We start from the raw sequence: 15,931 nt of genomic DNA on the forward strand, positions 1-15,931 counted from the left end.
ACAGTAATTAAAGAAAAAGAGACAGCTTCTCATTATATATATTTTTGTTTTTGTCTAAATGTTTTTAATCAACTAATCAAGTTTGCAATGTGAATCAAATTAGAAACTCAGTTGCTTCATTAATGGCACCTTTTTCATTTTTATTTTTGTCTTAAGGAAGCAAAAAAAGGAAGAACAATAAATGTAAGGCGGCATGAACACATTTAGGGGTCCATTATATTAAGGTTAAGCTTCCACATTAACTAGGCTTCGTTCTGCCTTTAAATGAACGCAATATATTCAAACAATAGCTGAGATGTTGTTGAAGCCCTAGGAATATCTTTCAACTTTTCCATCATCAGATGTTTCTCTTCATGATTCCTTTCCAAGGTGTGCTGCAAAGAGATTATCGCTGTATTTAAACACTTAGAGTTGGATAAGACGTATCTCAAGAACTGTTCTTGTCCTTCTGTTCCTCCATACTCGTTCCACTTAAAGGTTTCGAGCTGCGACGACAAACATCCGGGAGTGGAGATCGGTTGATTCCATGAAAGTGTAATATCTGATCCCCAATCCTGAGAAACAACGATGGTTATATTTTTAACTTTAATTACTTTAAAAAGTTCATAACAAAGCTAGAAGAGGATCAGAGGAGAGATACACGTACACAATCTACCAATAGTTCTTTTAGTTTTGGGGAGTTTTCAAGTAAAGATATGAGTGGTTCCAACCAATCTGATTCTCGTGGACATATTCTTAACTTTAAAAGTCTAGAGAATTTGATATTTCTACTACACGCAAGCTGCGAGGAAACAAACACAACATTAGTGGATGCTCGTAAGGAAGAATTAAGAAAGACTAACTAATAGAGATATAAAAAATAGTTCTACCATTTCATCAGACCAAAAGAAGTCAAGAGATGAGACCGAAGAAACAGAACGTAGAAACTTTTCACTAGTGCAAGAGTGAAGACTGATATATGCACACTTGAGAAAAGGCATATTCTTGATCGAGTTACAGTCTACGGAAAACTGACAGATGGTAAAGTCCTATAATCTCGGAGTATCGATAACCAGGGCATCGTCTACATCATAATCAACCAAACGATTACTATAATATAAATATATAATTCCAATAAAGAAGGAACTTTTATAGTGAACAATTTCACATTGTCCTTCTTTTTCCGCTTCACGTATAGACACTTCAGAACGGGGCAGCCCGATAAGAACCTAACAATAGAATCCTCGTCTTTATACACCACACAGTTTAGATCGAGCTCTCTAAGGGATGGTAGGCATGCTGGAGAACATCCACGAGAATCTTGTGGCAGAGAGTCAGTTTCACGAGAGATTCGCAGGAGTAAAGGCTAGAGGGCAAGCTGGTTGGATCTGCAGACCAGGAGAGCACGAATTCTAGGTCAAGCAAGCAGCGAGAAACAGCGTTTGCAACCCACTTCACGACATCAACATCAGTAGGACATAATTGACCGAGTTTGATGCACAAGTGGTCTATTACAGGTGCCTTATGGAGTTGCATCGATTTGTCAAGAAAATTCCAAACGCTCGTTTTCATTTCCTTGTAATTGTAAGTTTGATAAGATATGATATGAAGAGAAATCTTTTGCTATTATTATTTCATCTTTAAAATTCTTTACAATGAGAGAACAGAGTTTATATAGAGGGAGACAAACAGAGGAGCCTAGGGTACACGTCACTACACACACATCATTGAGAGGGACAGGGTATCAAATCTGTTATGCACAGGGAGCTGTTGAGCACAGAATCCCGTACGCTGGTGAGTAGGTATGATCGTACGGTTTGTCTCACTCTTCTTTCGACTTGTCTCTATCTCTTTGTTTCGATTTGTTTCAATCCCTTTGTTATCGTTGCAGGATGAAGACAAAGTGTTGTTGGGCCTGTGTTTGTGATTGCAGCCCATATCGTTTGAGGCCTTGGACCCAAAAGCAGAGGACAATGGCTCTGTTTGTCTAATACACCCCCTCAAACTCGGAGTGGGAGGCAAGACAATGCCGAGTTTGTACCGAAGATCAAAGAATGGCTGCTGAGGGAGAGACTTCGTAAAGATGTCAACGAGTTGGTACTCAGCAGGAACATGTTTAACGACCAATACACCTAAAGCCACCCTTTCTCGCACGAAATGAAAATCCACATCGAAGGACTTGGAACGGTTATGCATTGCCGGATTTGCAGTCAAATAAACAGCAGATAAGTTGTCACAGTAGAGCTCCGGTGTTGTAGGTTGAGCCACACCAGTTTCGCGAAGAAGCAGAGAGATTCACTTGAGTTCAGACGCAGCAATAGACAAGGTTCGGTACTCAGCTTCAGTCGAGGATCTTGATACAGTGGGATGACGTTTTGCAGACCAACTGATGATGTTGGAACCAAGAAAAGTACAGAACCCACCAACTGATCTTCTTGTTTCTTTACAATTGGCCCAATCACTGTCACTATAAGCTCGGAGAGTAGAATCAGTGTTGGAGAAAATATTGAGCCCCATACTAACTGTTCCTTTTAAATAGCGTAGGACTCTTTTCAAAAGATAGAAGTCAGCCATAGAAGGAGAGTGCATCTTCTGACATACAAGATTCACAGCAAACTGAATGTCTGGTCTGGTTAAGGTAAGATACTGAAGCTTACCAGCTAAACTTCGAAAATAGGTCGGATCAGAGAAAGGAACCTGATGTCCACGAACCTTATCAAGTTGCAGAGGCAGAGGCGTCGGCATAGGAGCACAGTCTGCCATTCCAGCAGCCACCAAGAGATTAATAGCATACTTCTCTTGATTAAGAAAGAGACCTTCAGAGTGGTGATGAGCTTGAATTCCCAAGAAGTATTGGAGTCCACCCAAGTCTTTCATTCGAAATTCTTTGTTGAGGCTTGTAAGCAACTGATCGACAAGCTGAGCATTGTTGCCTGTCAAGAGCATATCATCAACGTATAGGAGAAGAAACATTTTATCATTGCCTTTGTGATATGTAAATAAGGAAGCATCAGCATAGGTGCAAGTGAAGCCATAGTCGATGAGAAAAGTACTAAACTTGTCAAACCAAGCTCTAGGAGCTTGTTTCAAACCATATATTGCCTTTTTGAGCTTGCATATATAGTCAGGCTTGTCTTTGTCCTCAAAACCTGGAGGTTGATGCATATAGACTGTCTCTTTTAAGTCTCCATGTAAAAAGGCATTTTTAACATCAAGCTGTTTAATAGACCATTTGTGAACCGTTGCAGTGTGTAGAATTGAATGAACTGTTGCTGTGCGTATCACTGGGCTATAAGTCTCCACATAATCAACACCCTCTTGTTGTTCATAACCCTTTGCGACTAACCGTGCTTTTAGTCTATCAAGAGATCCATCGGCTTTCAGTTTTGTTTTAAAAACCCACTTGCAGCCAAGGGGATTCGGACACTCATCAGGAGGAGCTAAATCCCATGAATGAGTCTCATGAAAAGAGCTGACTTCATCTCCCATGGCGTTAGTCCAGCCTGGATCCTTGAGAGCTGTCTTCACTGTTTTAGGTTCGGGATATGCACTTTTGACTGTAAAGAGAGCATATCTGGGATTAGGCTTTATGACACCAGCTTTGGCTCGTGTGAGCGTAGGATTGTTGGGAAAAGTAGCAGCAGGGGAGCGAGGATTGGATGAAGGAGATTCAGCAGGTTCAGCAGATTCAGCAGATTCAGCAGATTCAGCAGGAGATTCAGCAGATTCAGCAGATTCAGTTAAGACCTCTGATGGAACTGTCGTGTCATGACTGGAAGGTGACAAACTCGAAGGTGGTGAAGAAGGTAAGCTGTTTCCTATAGGAACAGAATCAAAGTCTGCCGTACACTCAGAACTTACCGCTCCATCACCATTGAAGACGTCACCACCTGGTGAACTAATTGCAGAGGCATCGCGGTTACAATGAGAACTCTCCTGTTGAAAACTCTCCTGCCAAGCTGAAAGTAAAGGTGTTTGAATAGAAGACAGCTTTCGTTTGTAAACATCAGTAAAAGGAAACTTAGATTCATCAAACAAAACATGCCTATTGATGAAAACTCTCCCAGTAGGCGGATGATAACATCTATAGCCTTTGTACTTCTCATTGTAGCCAACAAAAACACACAAAAGAGACTTAGGATCGAACTTGTTGTGTGAATACGGTCTCAGATTAGGGTAACAGGCACAACCAAAGACGCGTAGAGCAGTGTATATTGGAGCCTTTCTCATAAGTAATTCATAAGGGCTCTTGTGATCATCATGCACAGAGGAGGGAAGAAGATTACCAAGAAAGTTTGCAGTAAAGAAAGCTTCAACCCATAAGTTGTGAGGAACTTTTCCTTGAAACAACATAGACAGCCCCAATTCAGTGATATGTCTGTGTTTCCTTTCAGCAAGACCATTTTGCTGTGGAGTATAGGGACAAGAGACTTGTTGTTTAATTCCACACTGAACGAGGTGATCAACAAATCTGGTGCTAATAAATTCACCCCCTCCATCACATTGAAACATACCAATCCTTTGTTGAAACTGATTTTCGACCAATCTTTGAAATTGCACAAACACAGTGAAGAAATCAGACTTGAAACGGAGAGGATAGAACCAAGTGAAACGAGAATAATGGTCAATGAAGATTACATAATATCGAAAACCTTGAGAGGAAACAACAGGAGAAGGCCCCCATAAGTCACAGTGAACACGTTCTAAGGGCCTACTCGAAACAAAAACAGAAGAAGTAAAGGGAAGATTGCAGACTTTTCCCATTTGACAAGCATCACACAACTGATTGCTTAACTTATTAATAACTATGGATTTATTCTTGGATAACCGTTGGAGAATATCTTGATGAGGATGACCTAGCCTCATGTGCCACACCTCATCACTTGTTGCCTGCTGTCTAGAAGAGTAACAAGCCATGAACCGCGGGTTCTCCAACAGATACATGTCTCTACGGTGGGGTCCTTTGGTGAGGAGCTGTTTTGTCCACTTGTCCTTAATAATAACACCATCAGAATCAAACTCAATAGCACAAGGATAATCAGAGGTAAGTTTGGAAACTGATAGTAAAGACTTAGTAATCTGTGGACAAACCAGAACATCCTGTAACAGGAGATTACCTTGAGTACTGGGAAGAACAGAGGAGCCAATGTGTGTTATGGGAAGAAAATCACCATTGCCCACAATCACAGAGTCTTCACCGCTATAAGGTTGAACAGTCTGAAGTTGAGCAGTGGAATTCGTGATATGTGAGGTGGCTCCTGAGTCAACAGTCCATTCATGACCCGGTGGACCAGTTATACGCATTGCAGCCAACGCATTAGGGAGATCTTCGCCTTGGTAAGAATGATCAAACCTCTTGTAACACCAGTGAGCAGAGTGTCCATACTTGTTGCAGATTTGACAAGTAGGTCGTGTACCAGAATCAGGGGATTGACCATTAGAAATTTGTTGATGAAAACCCCTGCCTCTAGTTGAATAGTTTCCACGACCACGGTAACCACCAGAGTGACCACGAGACTGACCACGACCACGGTTGGAAAAATCTCTCCCCGTTGTGAAAGCTAAGTGAGGAGACACAGAAGAACCAGCATACTTCTGTATCTTATCATCAAAGTTGGTTAGCTTTATCACAACATCATCATAGCTCATAGGAAATGTATCCATCTGACTCTCAATCACTGTGGCAATAGACTCATATTCCTGACCCAAACCATGTAAAACTCCAAAGATTTTCTCATTTTCTGGAACAGAGTATCCTATGGAGTGAAGTTGATCACAAATCTGCTTAATAGTGTTCAAATACTCAGCTAAAGGTTTTCCTTCTTTCTCAGTGGAATGTAAGCGACGTTGCAGATCACTCTTTCTAGATGCAGAGATGTGGTTGTACTTTTTAGCAAGAGAGAACCATACCTCACCAGAAGTGTGGAGTCCATAGACAGATCTGAGAGCCTCTTCAGTCAGCGAGCCTATCAACTAACCCATAATCTTCTGGTCATTGTTGACCCAAGCGAGAAAGTCTGGATTTGGAGCCTCCGGTACCGTTTCTCCATGCTTGACAGATTTTGTAGCCGGAGGACACGGGATACTTCCAGTGACATGACCCAATAACCTTTGATTGTTGAGCCATGTTTCGAACTGAATCTTCCACAACAGGTAGTTAGTGGAACTAAGTTTCAAAGTTACACAATGGGAAAAACAAAGAGCGGAAGAAGGATCAGAGTTTTCAGCTATGGCGACTGAGCTCTGATACCATGTAAGTTTGATAAGATATGATATGAAGAGAAATCTTTTGCTATTATTATTTCATCTTTAAAACTCTTTACAATGAGAGAACAGAGTTTATATAGAGGGAGACAAACAGAGGAGCCTAGGGTACACGTCACTACACACACATCATTGAGAGGGACAGGGTATCAAATCTGTTATGCACAGGGAGCTGTTGAGCACAGAATCCCGTACGCTGGTGAGTAGGTACGATCGTACGGTTTGTCTCACTCTTCTTTCGACTTGTCTCTATCTCTTTGTTTCGATTTGTCTCAATCCCTTTGTTATCGTTGCAGGATGAAGACAAAGTGTTGTTGGGCCTGTGTTTGTGATTGCAGCCCATATCATTTGAGGCCTTGGACCCAAAAGCAGAGGACAATGGCTCTGTTTGTCTAATAGTAATCAGCATGGTTATAGACATATTCATCGTCATCCTCGTAATCAGTATTGTGAGTGCATGTTTCAGTGGAGACTGAACATAAACAAAAGTGTTGAGATTTCAGAAGTGCTGGAACAAGATCGAAGCCGTTTTAGTGAGACGAAATATTGATGGAGCATTAACTGATGACGTGGACTGTGTGATTCACTGAATATATTCATGGAGATATTGATAGCTATTGTAGAGGATTCGTGCAACCGAAGATCTACAAGATTGAGAAGATAAGATCAAATAAGGAAAGTCGATATTATCGGCCAACGCAAACCTAGGAGATCTCTTAGCCCTCAAATATAAAAGGGATTGAGGAGATGCTTTTGATGGTTAGCCGTTTTGTGAGAGAAGAATTCGTTCATAGGTTCTTCTATTTGAGAGAGTGCGAGGTTACTCTTTACGGTGAGAAAAAGAGAGAAATAGCGTAGAAAACAAATCGTGTATTGTCTCTTCTTTTGTTAGGTTAGAAATCGTTTGGCCACAAGCTAAGAGGGTGTTCTTAGGCTGTGTGTAACTCTAATTAAGAGAGTGTAATCATCTTAAAGATTTCTAATAAAGTTGATACTCGGTGTGCCGGGTTTTGAGGAATTCTTGTGTTTCTGGGTCCATCCATTTTTTCATTTGGTATCAGAGCGGGCATCTGAACCGAGTTGTTACTCAACTAGGTGGAGATCCTGTGAAGGAAGATGGATGTAACACGAAAGGTAGCTTTTGTTCAACGGCCAATCATGCTTGGAGAGACAAACTATGGTCATTGGAAAGTCAAGATGAGGCATAATATTCGAAGTATCAGTGAGGATGCTTGGACTGCGGTTGAAACTGGTTGGACTGAACCATCTATGAAGGATGAAGATGGAGAAAATGTTCTTAAGCCTAAGGATAAGTGGACTGAAGATGAGAAAAAGCTGTCCAAGTTGAATTCAAGAGCGTTGTCGGCAATTTTAATGCACTGAACGATGAACAGTTCAAACTGATACAAGGCTGTAACACGGCAAAGGATGCATGGGATATGCTTCAGGTGTACTATGAGGGAACCACGAGTGTGAAGAGAAGTAGGTTGGATTCGCTTGCATCCCAGTTTGAAAACCTTCGGATGGAAGAAAATGAAAAGGTTAGTTCCTTTAGTGCAAAGATAAGCACAATTGCTAATGAAGCTAGTGTTCTAGGAAAGAAGTATAAGGATAAGAAATTGGTAAAGAAGTTTCTTAGATGTCTCCCACATAAGTTTTCAGCTCACAAGTCAGCGATGACTGTATCTCTCAACACAGACACCATGAGTTTTGGAGAAGTAGTGGGTATTGATATATCATGGTTTTTGTGGTTTTTAACCATGATATAAAGAGTCTTTTAGAGTCTTTTGATTTGTTTTCTAGAATGTTTTTGAGTCTTTACAGGTTCTACAGGATTTTAGCATGAAAGGAGCAAAGTGGAGCAATTTGGATCGTTTTGGAGCATAAATCTCGGATCAAAGCATGGGCATCGATCGACACCAGCTTTGGAGCATCGATCGACACCCTCTTCAGACGATGAAGAATCACAAAATTGGAAGTTTTACAATTTTGCCCGAAGTTTTCCATATTTGCAAGACTAGTCACTGACGTGTTTTAGGACATATATATTGTTTTTAGGTTTTCCAAACCCTTAAGTTTTATTCTATCAAGTTTTATTTTTCTTGCAACCCTGAGAGATTTTTAAGAGCTATTGGAGAGAGAGATCAGATCTGCTTTGTAGAGAAGAATTCTTGAACTCCCTCTTTACTCTTTTAATTTCAATTGTTTATTATTCAGAATTATGTTTTTTTCTTCATTGATTATGTCTGAGTAGTTTGCTTGTTAGGTTTAGGGTTTTTCACAGGGATTTTATGAATTATTAGATCTGATTATTTAGGATTCATTATCTATCTAGATCTTCATCTTAGGTTGTTCTTCATATTAATCTTTGATTGGCCATCTAGAATTAATAATTTAGGAAAATAAATTGATATGAGAATATAATTGATTTTCCTGATAAAACCTTTTGATGAGCAAAATTATTTATTGCAAAGAGATTTGATTTAATAATTTTGTGAACAATCTAAACCTGATTTTATTGCTGATTGTTAACCTAGAATTTTACAAAGAGATTTGGATTTTCTGGTTTTAAATTTAGATATTATTTGCAGTGAGAACTGATTTAATTTACAAAAGTGTTTAGAGTTCTAGACCTGTTCTTAATTGTTTGAATCCTAATTTATTGATTGATTTAATATTTCATAATTTCCTGAGAAATTCCCTAGGCCTAGCTTTTTGATCTTCTGAATTTACAACAGCTTTATTTAATATTTAGCATTGCTATTTTTTATTTCAATTTAATCTGTTTAGCATAATTATAAAACTCTATAATTTATTGTGTAGTCTTGAGTCCTTGTGGAATTCGACCCCTAAGTACTGCATTGACCTCTTAATTTGAGAGAGTAGCTCTAGGGTAAATTTGAGCATATCAAATTTTGGCGCCGTTGCCGGGGACTCTTTGATCTACTATTAGATTTGAGTTTTAGATTTTGTCTAAATTTTTCTTTTTAGTTTCGAACTAACACGCTTTTGTTTTCTTCTCTCTTGTGTGTTTCAAGTGTATGCCTCCTAGACCTCACACAAGGAGCAACAAATCTGGTCCTACTGTGAATTTGTCAAACCAAGAGTTGGGAAAACTTGAGCGTGAGAATAGAAAAGCAGCTAAATCTCTGAAGATGGTTAATACGATCATTCTGATGCGTGATGCGGCTGGTGTTTTGAGGGATCAAGAGGGCCACTTGCGCAATGAGCAGGGCCAAAAGCTTGATGCAGAAGGAAACATGATTCCTGAACCTGTTGTCAACGAGCAGGCTGTTGTGAACCAGCAAGCTGGTGTCGTTGATGATCCGGATCTTGGTGTCGATCAACACCAACCAGGTGGCATCGATCGACACCCACCTGCAGACGTGCGTGGAGCTGCCAACCACGTACAGAACCCCGTTCGACGACAGGAGCAAAACCGGGACTTGATCAGGACCATTGCTGACTACAACCGGGCTGATCTTGTGTATGAGAACCGGTCTGCTATTGTTCCTCCCCCTTTTCAGAGGAACGATTTTGAGTTGAAACCTGTGTACTTTCAACTAGTTGGGCAGAGACCTTTCTCTGCTTTGCCCAATGAGAAGCCTCTGGACCATATTGAGCATTTTGAGGATCTTGTGACCAGTATCAAGGCTAATGGAGTGACTGAGGACTTCATATTCTGCAAGCTCTTCCCATACTCACTTGCAGGAGAGGCATCTCAGTGGTTGAAGCAGTTGCCAGCTGGATCTTTGACATCTTGGCAACAAGTCAAAGTGGCTTTCCTCAACCATTTCTATGATGATGCAATGTCAGATGAGTTGAGAGTCAAGCTATCCACTTTCAAGCAAAGACCAGATGAAGCTTTCAAGGCAGCTTGGGTGAGATTCAAAGCTTATCAGAGGGATTGTCCACACCATGGTTTTTCAAGGGTACAATTGTTGAGTATCTTCTTCAGAGGGTGTAACAGGAAGTATCAGTTAGCTTTGGATGCTGCAAGTCATGGGAACTTCAAGACAAGATTTCCAGAAGATGCTGAAGTTTTGATTGAGAATTTGGCTTCTAGCAATAACACTAAAGGAGCAGATGCTGAAAGGAAGAGATTGCATGGAGGATTTGATTCAAACCAGTTAGCTTCTGTTAATGCTAAGCTGGATTCAGTTCATAATCTCCTTATGGGTAAGAAATCTGTTCATTTTGCTGCTGAGGTTGAGACATATGAGCCAGAACCTGATCAAGGACACCAAGAGGAAGATGTGAACTATGTGTATGGGAATCAGGGACAGCGGTTTGGAAATCAGCAAGGCAACAGGCCTTACAATGGTGACCAGAAGAAGCAACAGAACAATGGCTATACAAGGACCTATGGGAACTCATCTTATCAGTCTCCAGCTCCTAAGAATTCTTCAGAGAGTAGAATGGAAGCCATGCTAGAGCAGCTTTTGCAAGGACATGAGCATTTGACAGTGACATTCAATGGAAAGATTGACAATGTCTACATTGTGCTGAATGGGAAGATAGAAGCATTGAACATTCATGTCAAGAAGTTGGAGAATCAGGTTATTCAGACTACTGGATCTGTCAAACGACAAGAGGGTTTTCTTTCTGGAAGAACTAAGTCAAACCCTAAACATGCTTGCAATGCCATATCTGTGAGGGATGAAGATGCTGTTGAAATTGCTTCTGCTGAACTGGGTGAAAAATCGACAAAATTCTCGGTTTCAGATGATGGTGTCGATCGACACCACCTGTGTATCGATCGACACTCATCTCAGACAGAACCAAAAGCTGCGAAATCTCAGGTTCAAACAGTTGAAAGGGTCTACAAGCCTAAGGTTCCTTTCCCAAGCCAAGAAAGTCTAAGCAAGAGATGGAGGAAGCTAGATGCAAAGAAATGATGGATAAGGTGATGATTGAGATGCCTTTAATTGATGCAGTAAAGCTTTCACCACCTCTTAAGCGGTATGTGAAGAGAATGGTATCCAATGGTTTGAGCCCTGAAGAAGGAGCACTTCTTACAAAAGATGTCAGTGCAATTCTGTTAAACCAGCCTTCACAGAGGAAGAAGGAGAAGAAGCAGGAAGTGGTTGTCTCTAAGGAAGTGAGTGCAATCATTCAATGTAGGACTGCAGAGAAGTTACCAGATCCTGGAAGCTTTGTCCTTGATTGCTCAATCTCCACAGGAAGGTTTGCACACTCACTTTGTGACCTTGGTTCTAGCATCAACTTGATGCCATATTCTGTTGCTGTGAGACTTGGGATGACAGAATTCAAGCCAACTCAGATTTCTCTTATCTTGGCTGATCGCTCCCGAAGAATTCCTGAAGGTGTTTTAGAGGATATTCCAGTTAAGGTTGGCAACTTCATGATTCCCACTAACTTTGTGGTGCTGAAGTATGATCAAGAGCCTAAAGATCCTCTCATCTTAGGAAGATCTTTCTTGGCTACAGCTGGTGCCATCATTGATGTGAAGAAGGGACACATAGCACTGAATGTGGATGGTTTGAGTTTGAATTTCGAGATGGATAAACTGAGGAGAGCTCCTACCATTGATGGACAGACGTTTTCTGTTGAGAAGATTGCTCAGATAAGCTGCAGAGAAGCAAATTCACGAGCATCAGAAGCAGTGTCGATCGACACCACCAAGAGGGTATCGATCGACACCCCTCCACGACCGCGACAAAGCTTGTCCAAAACTAATGCTCCAAGTCAGAAACCTGTTTCCAAACAGAAAGTCTCCCAATCCACACTCCAGAGCCCTCAGGTAAGGCCAAGGTATGCTTCTCCTTCTCCTAAACTTCCTCCTATCATCAACAAGAATTTCAAAGAGATAAAAACTGTTTTGCAGTTAACCAAGCCACGAGATTATCGTAGAGTGCTTGTTTCTTCTGTTGATGATTTTGCAGGACATAAGAGAAGCAAACATATCCCTAAGCCCCGCCCTGGTCCTGTTCCTAACATCCTTGGCAACCCTCATGCACCTAAAGCTTATACACCACCTTGGATGAAGAGGACTTCAATGCCATGTTCTGCTCCTCCAGATGCCTGAGCTCCAACACAGTCAAGCTAATGACTGAAAACAAGCGCTTAGTGGGAGGCACCCCACTGGTAGATTTTTCTTTTTCTTTTGCTTTTGATTTTTATTTATTTTATTTTATTTTTACTTTCCTCTTGCTTGATAACACTGGGGACAGTGTTGTTTAAGTCTGGGGGAGGTTAGTTACTAACTATGTTTTCTGTTTTTGAGTTTCAGTTGTGTCAGTCAAAATCATAAAGTTTGAGTCAAATTTTTCAAAATTTTTCTTTTTATCTTTGGGAATTATGATCTTGACTAATGATTTCTCTTATTTGGCTAACACTCTAATGATTACTTGTTTCTGCTTGATCTTAGAACTGAAACTTAGAAAGACTATGAGCCTTATCAACAATCCTGAAAGCCCTTATTTAATGGATATCTGATTGATCTAACGTTGTCTCAAATTTTATCAGGATTTTAACCGGACTTAATCTCTTACTTTGGGGTTGGAAATCAGTGGACTAGACTTCTTCTTCGGGCCATACAAGACAGTGCAATTTTTCAAAGTATGTCTCCCCTCTCTCTTCCCTTCAGTGCTTTAAAAAAAAATCAGAAAAAGAGAGAATAAAAGATGAGATGATTTTGATCAGTTTAGAGAGGTAGGTAAATTGCCTGTGACCTCATTATTCTACTCTTGAGTCAAATGATCACACAAAGCTTGGAAGCGAGGGGTAGGTAAATTACCGATGACCCCGGTATTCGCTTACACCTCTGATTAAAAAAAAAAAAAGAAAAAAAAAAGAATGGAAGTGAGAAAAGTGAGAGGAAAGGAGATGTAAGAAGAATGTCTTGGCCTGAAGAGAGTCCACATGCCACTGATCAATACACCCAAGGTAAGAATTCACCTTATTTATGCTTTAATATTGACTAATGAGATGACAATGGAGATTTCAGAGATTCCAAGGGATTGTGGGATTTGAGTAAGGAATGTTGATGCTAATCATGGTTAAGTATAAGTAGTAAGTTCTTGAATCAGGTAAATGAAGAGTGCAAATAAGAATCATTATGCAGTTGAGTGAGTTCCCAGTTTTCAAACCTCTTTCACAGGTCTAAGTTTTTGTTTTGCTTGAGGGCAAGCAAAGGCTAAGTCTGGGGGAGTTGATATATCATGGTTTTTGTGGTTTTTAACCATGATATAAGGAGTCTTTTAGAGTCTTTTGATTTGTTTTCTAGGATGTTTTTGAGTCTTTACAGGTTCTACAGGATTTTAGCATAAAAGGAGCAAAGTGGAACAATTTGGATTGTTTTGGAGCATAAATCTCGGATCAAAGCATGGGCATCGATCGACACCAGCTTTGGAGCATCGATCGACACCCTCTTCAGACGATGAAGAATCACAAAATTGGAAGTTTTACAATTTTGCCCGAAGTTTTCCATATTTGCAAGACTAGTCCCTGACGTGTTTTAGGACATATATATATATTGTTTTTAGGTTTTCCAAACCCTTAAGTTTTATTCTATCAAGTTTTATTTTTCCTGCAACCCTGAGAGATTTTTAAGAGCTATTGGAGAGAGAGATCAGATCTGCTTTGTAGAGAAGAATTCTTGAACTCCCTCTTTACTCTTTTAATTTCAATTGCTTATTATTCAGAATTATGTTTTGTTCTTCATTGATTATGTCTGAGTAGTTTGCTTGTTAGGTTTAGGGTTTTTCACAGGGATTTTATGAATTATTAGATCTGATTATTTAGGATTCATTATCTATCTAGATCTTCATCTTAGGTTGTTCTTCATATTAATCCTTGATTGGCCATCTAGAATTAATACTTTAGGAAAATAAATTGATATGAGAATATAATTGATTTTCCTGATAAAACCTTTTGATGAGCAAAATTATTTCTTGCAAAGAGATTTGATTTAATAATTTTGTGAACAATCTAAACCTGATTTTATTGCTGATTTTTAACCTAGAATTTTACAAAGAGATTTGGATTTTCTGGTTTTAAATTTAGATATTATTTGCAGTGAGAACTGATTTAATTTACAAAAGTGTTTAGAGTTCTAGACTTGTTCTTAATTGTTTGAATCCTAATTTATTGATTGATTTAATATTTCATAATTGCCTGAGAAATTCCCTAGGCCTAGCTTTTTGATCTTCTAAATTTACAACAGCTTTATTTAATATTTAGCATTGCTATTTTTTATTTCAATTTAATCTGTTTAGCATAATTATAAAACTCTATAATTTATTGTGTAGTCTTGAGTCCTTGTGGAATTCGACCCCTAAGTACTGCATTGACCTCTTAATTTGAGAGAGTAGCTCTAGGGTAAATTTGAGCATATCAGGTATGATGAAAGCACATGAGATGGAGTTAGAGCCACAAGTTTCTGTTATTGATAAGGGAGTTGCGTTTGTTGGTTCTAGTGATAGACAAAGATTTGAAAGTCATGAAAACTCTGTGAGTATGCTGGTCAAGAGTTTCAACAATTCGATTAAAAGAGTTGACAAGGGAAATAGGAAATACCATGAGAGTTCTCGATCAGAAGAGGGTGAAAGGTCAACAAGAAGAACTGAGCTGAAATGTCATGAATGCCAAGGGATAGGTCACTTTAAATCTGAGTGTCCTACTATAAAGAAAAGAAACATTCAATGTTTTGGTTGTAAGGGTTTTGGTCACTCAAAGATCGATTGTGTGAATGGACAAGGAAGAAGGGACAGATCTTATGTTAGCTTGAGTGATAGTGAATCAGAAAGTGAAGACGAAGAAAATCATGTCAAGGGATTTGTTGCTTTTTCTGCCATGTTTCAGCAGTATGACTCATCTGACAGCAGAATTCGTTCATAGGTTCTTCTATTTGAGAGAGTGCGAGGTTACTCTTTATGGTGAGAAAAAAGAGAGAAATAGCGTAGAAAACAAATCGTGTATTGTCTCTTCTTTTGTTAGGTTAGAAATCGTTTGGCCACAAGTTAAGAGGGTGTTCTTAGGCTGTGTGTAACTCCAATTAGGAGAGTGTAATCAACTTAAAGATTTCTAATAAAGTTGATACTCGGTGTGCTGGGTTTTGAGGAATTCTTGTGTTTCTGGGTCCATCCATTTTTTCAAGTATAACCTCTAACGTCGATGTCTTTGTACTCAAGTGTTGGTATCATCGTCCAGACAGAGAGCCATCGTTTCGACAGAAACATGGTGGCCACTGCGTCTTTTGTTGGGATAAGACTCAATATCGTTACAAGCAAATCTTCCGGTAACTCGCTAATGTTGTCTTTATAAATTGTCTCTTCAACGTTCTTAATTTTTCTGTCTTCGGTCATCTTCACGAGGCAAAACCCTAGTTGCGGAAAGCAAAAGAATAGGTCATATGCGTAATCGTAAATAAATTAACCGGTACTTAAATGTCTTTAATATATTAAACCGATCCTTAAAAACCTTTTTTTTTTTTTTCAATTAAGGTTCTAGCTACGGCCCACGTTAAACTATCCGAGAGAGATAAAAGAAGTAAGCAACGGATCAGACATCAGAGTATCAGACCTTTTTCGCACACGGTTTCATTTCGTGATCTTCAAACTAATGTCTCAAACCAATTTCAACTTATGATCTGATCATGTACTTTTCTTTTGTAGAGAAACACTCCTCTGCTGCTCTGCATGCTTTGTATTGTGATTTGGTTGTC

The 15,931-nt window shown here is 39.5% G+C and overlaps 1 pseudogene; it reads right to left on the reverse strand.

Annotated features, from left to right (window-relative positions):
• Positions 1–260: 260 nt before the first annotated feature.
• LOC109131241 (putative FBD-associated F-box protein At1g05080) lies at positions 261–15,572 on the reverse strand (annotated as a pseudogene).
• Positions 15,573–15,931: the final 359 nt, after the last annotated feature.

This window comes from Camelina sativa, chromosome 20 (assembly GCF_030686135.1).
Source record: "Camelina sativa cultivar CO46 ecotype springtype chromosome 20, ASM3068613v1".
In the NCBI taxonomy this organism is placed as follows: domain Eukaryota; kingdom Viridiplantae; phylum Streptophyta; class Magnoliopsida; order Brassicales; family Brassicaceae; genus Camelina; species Camelina sativa.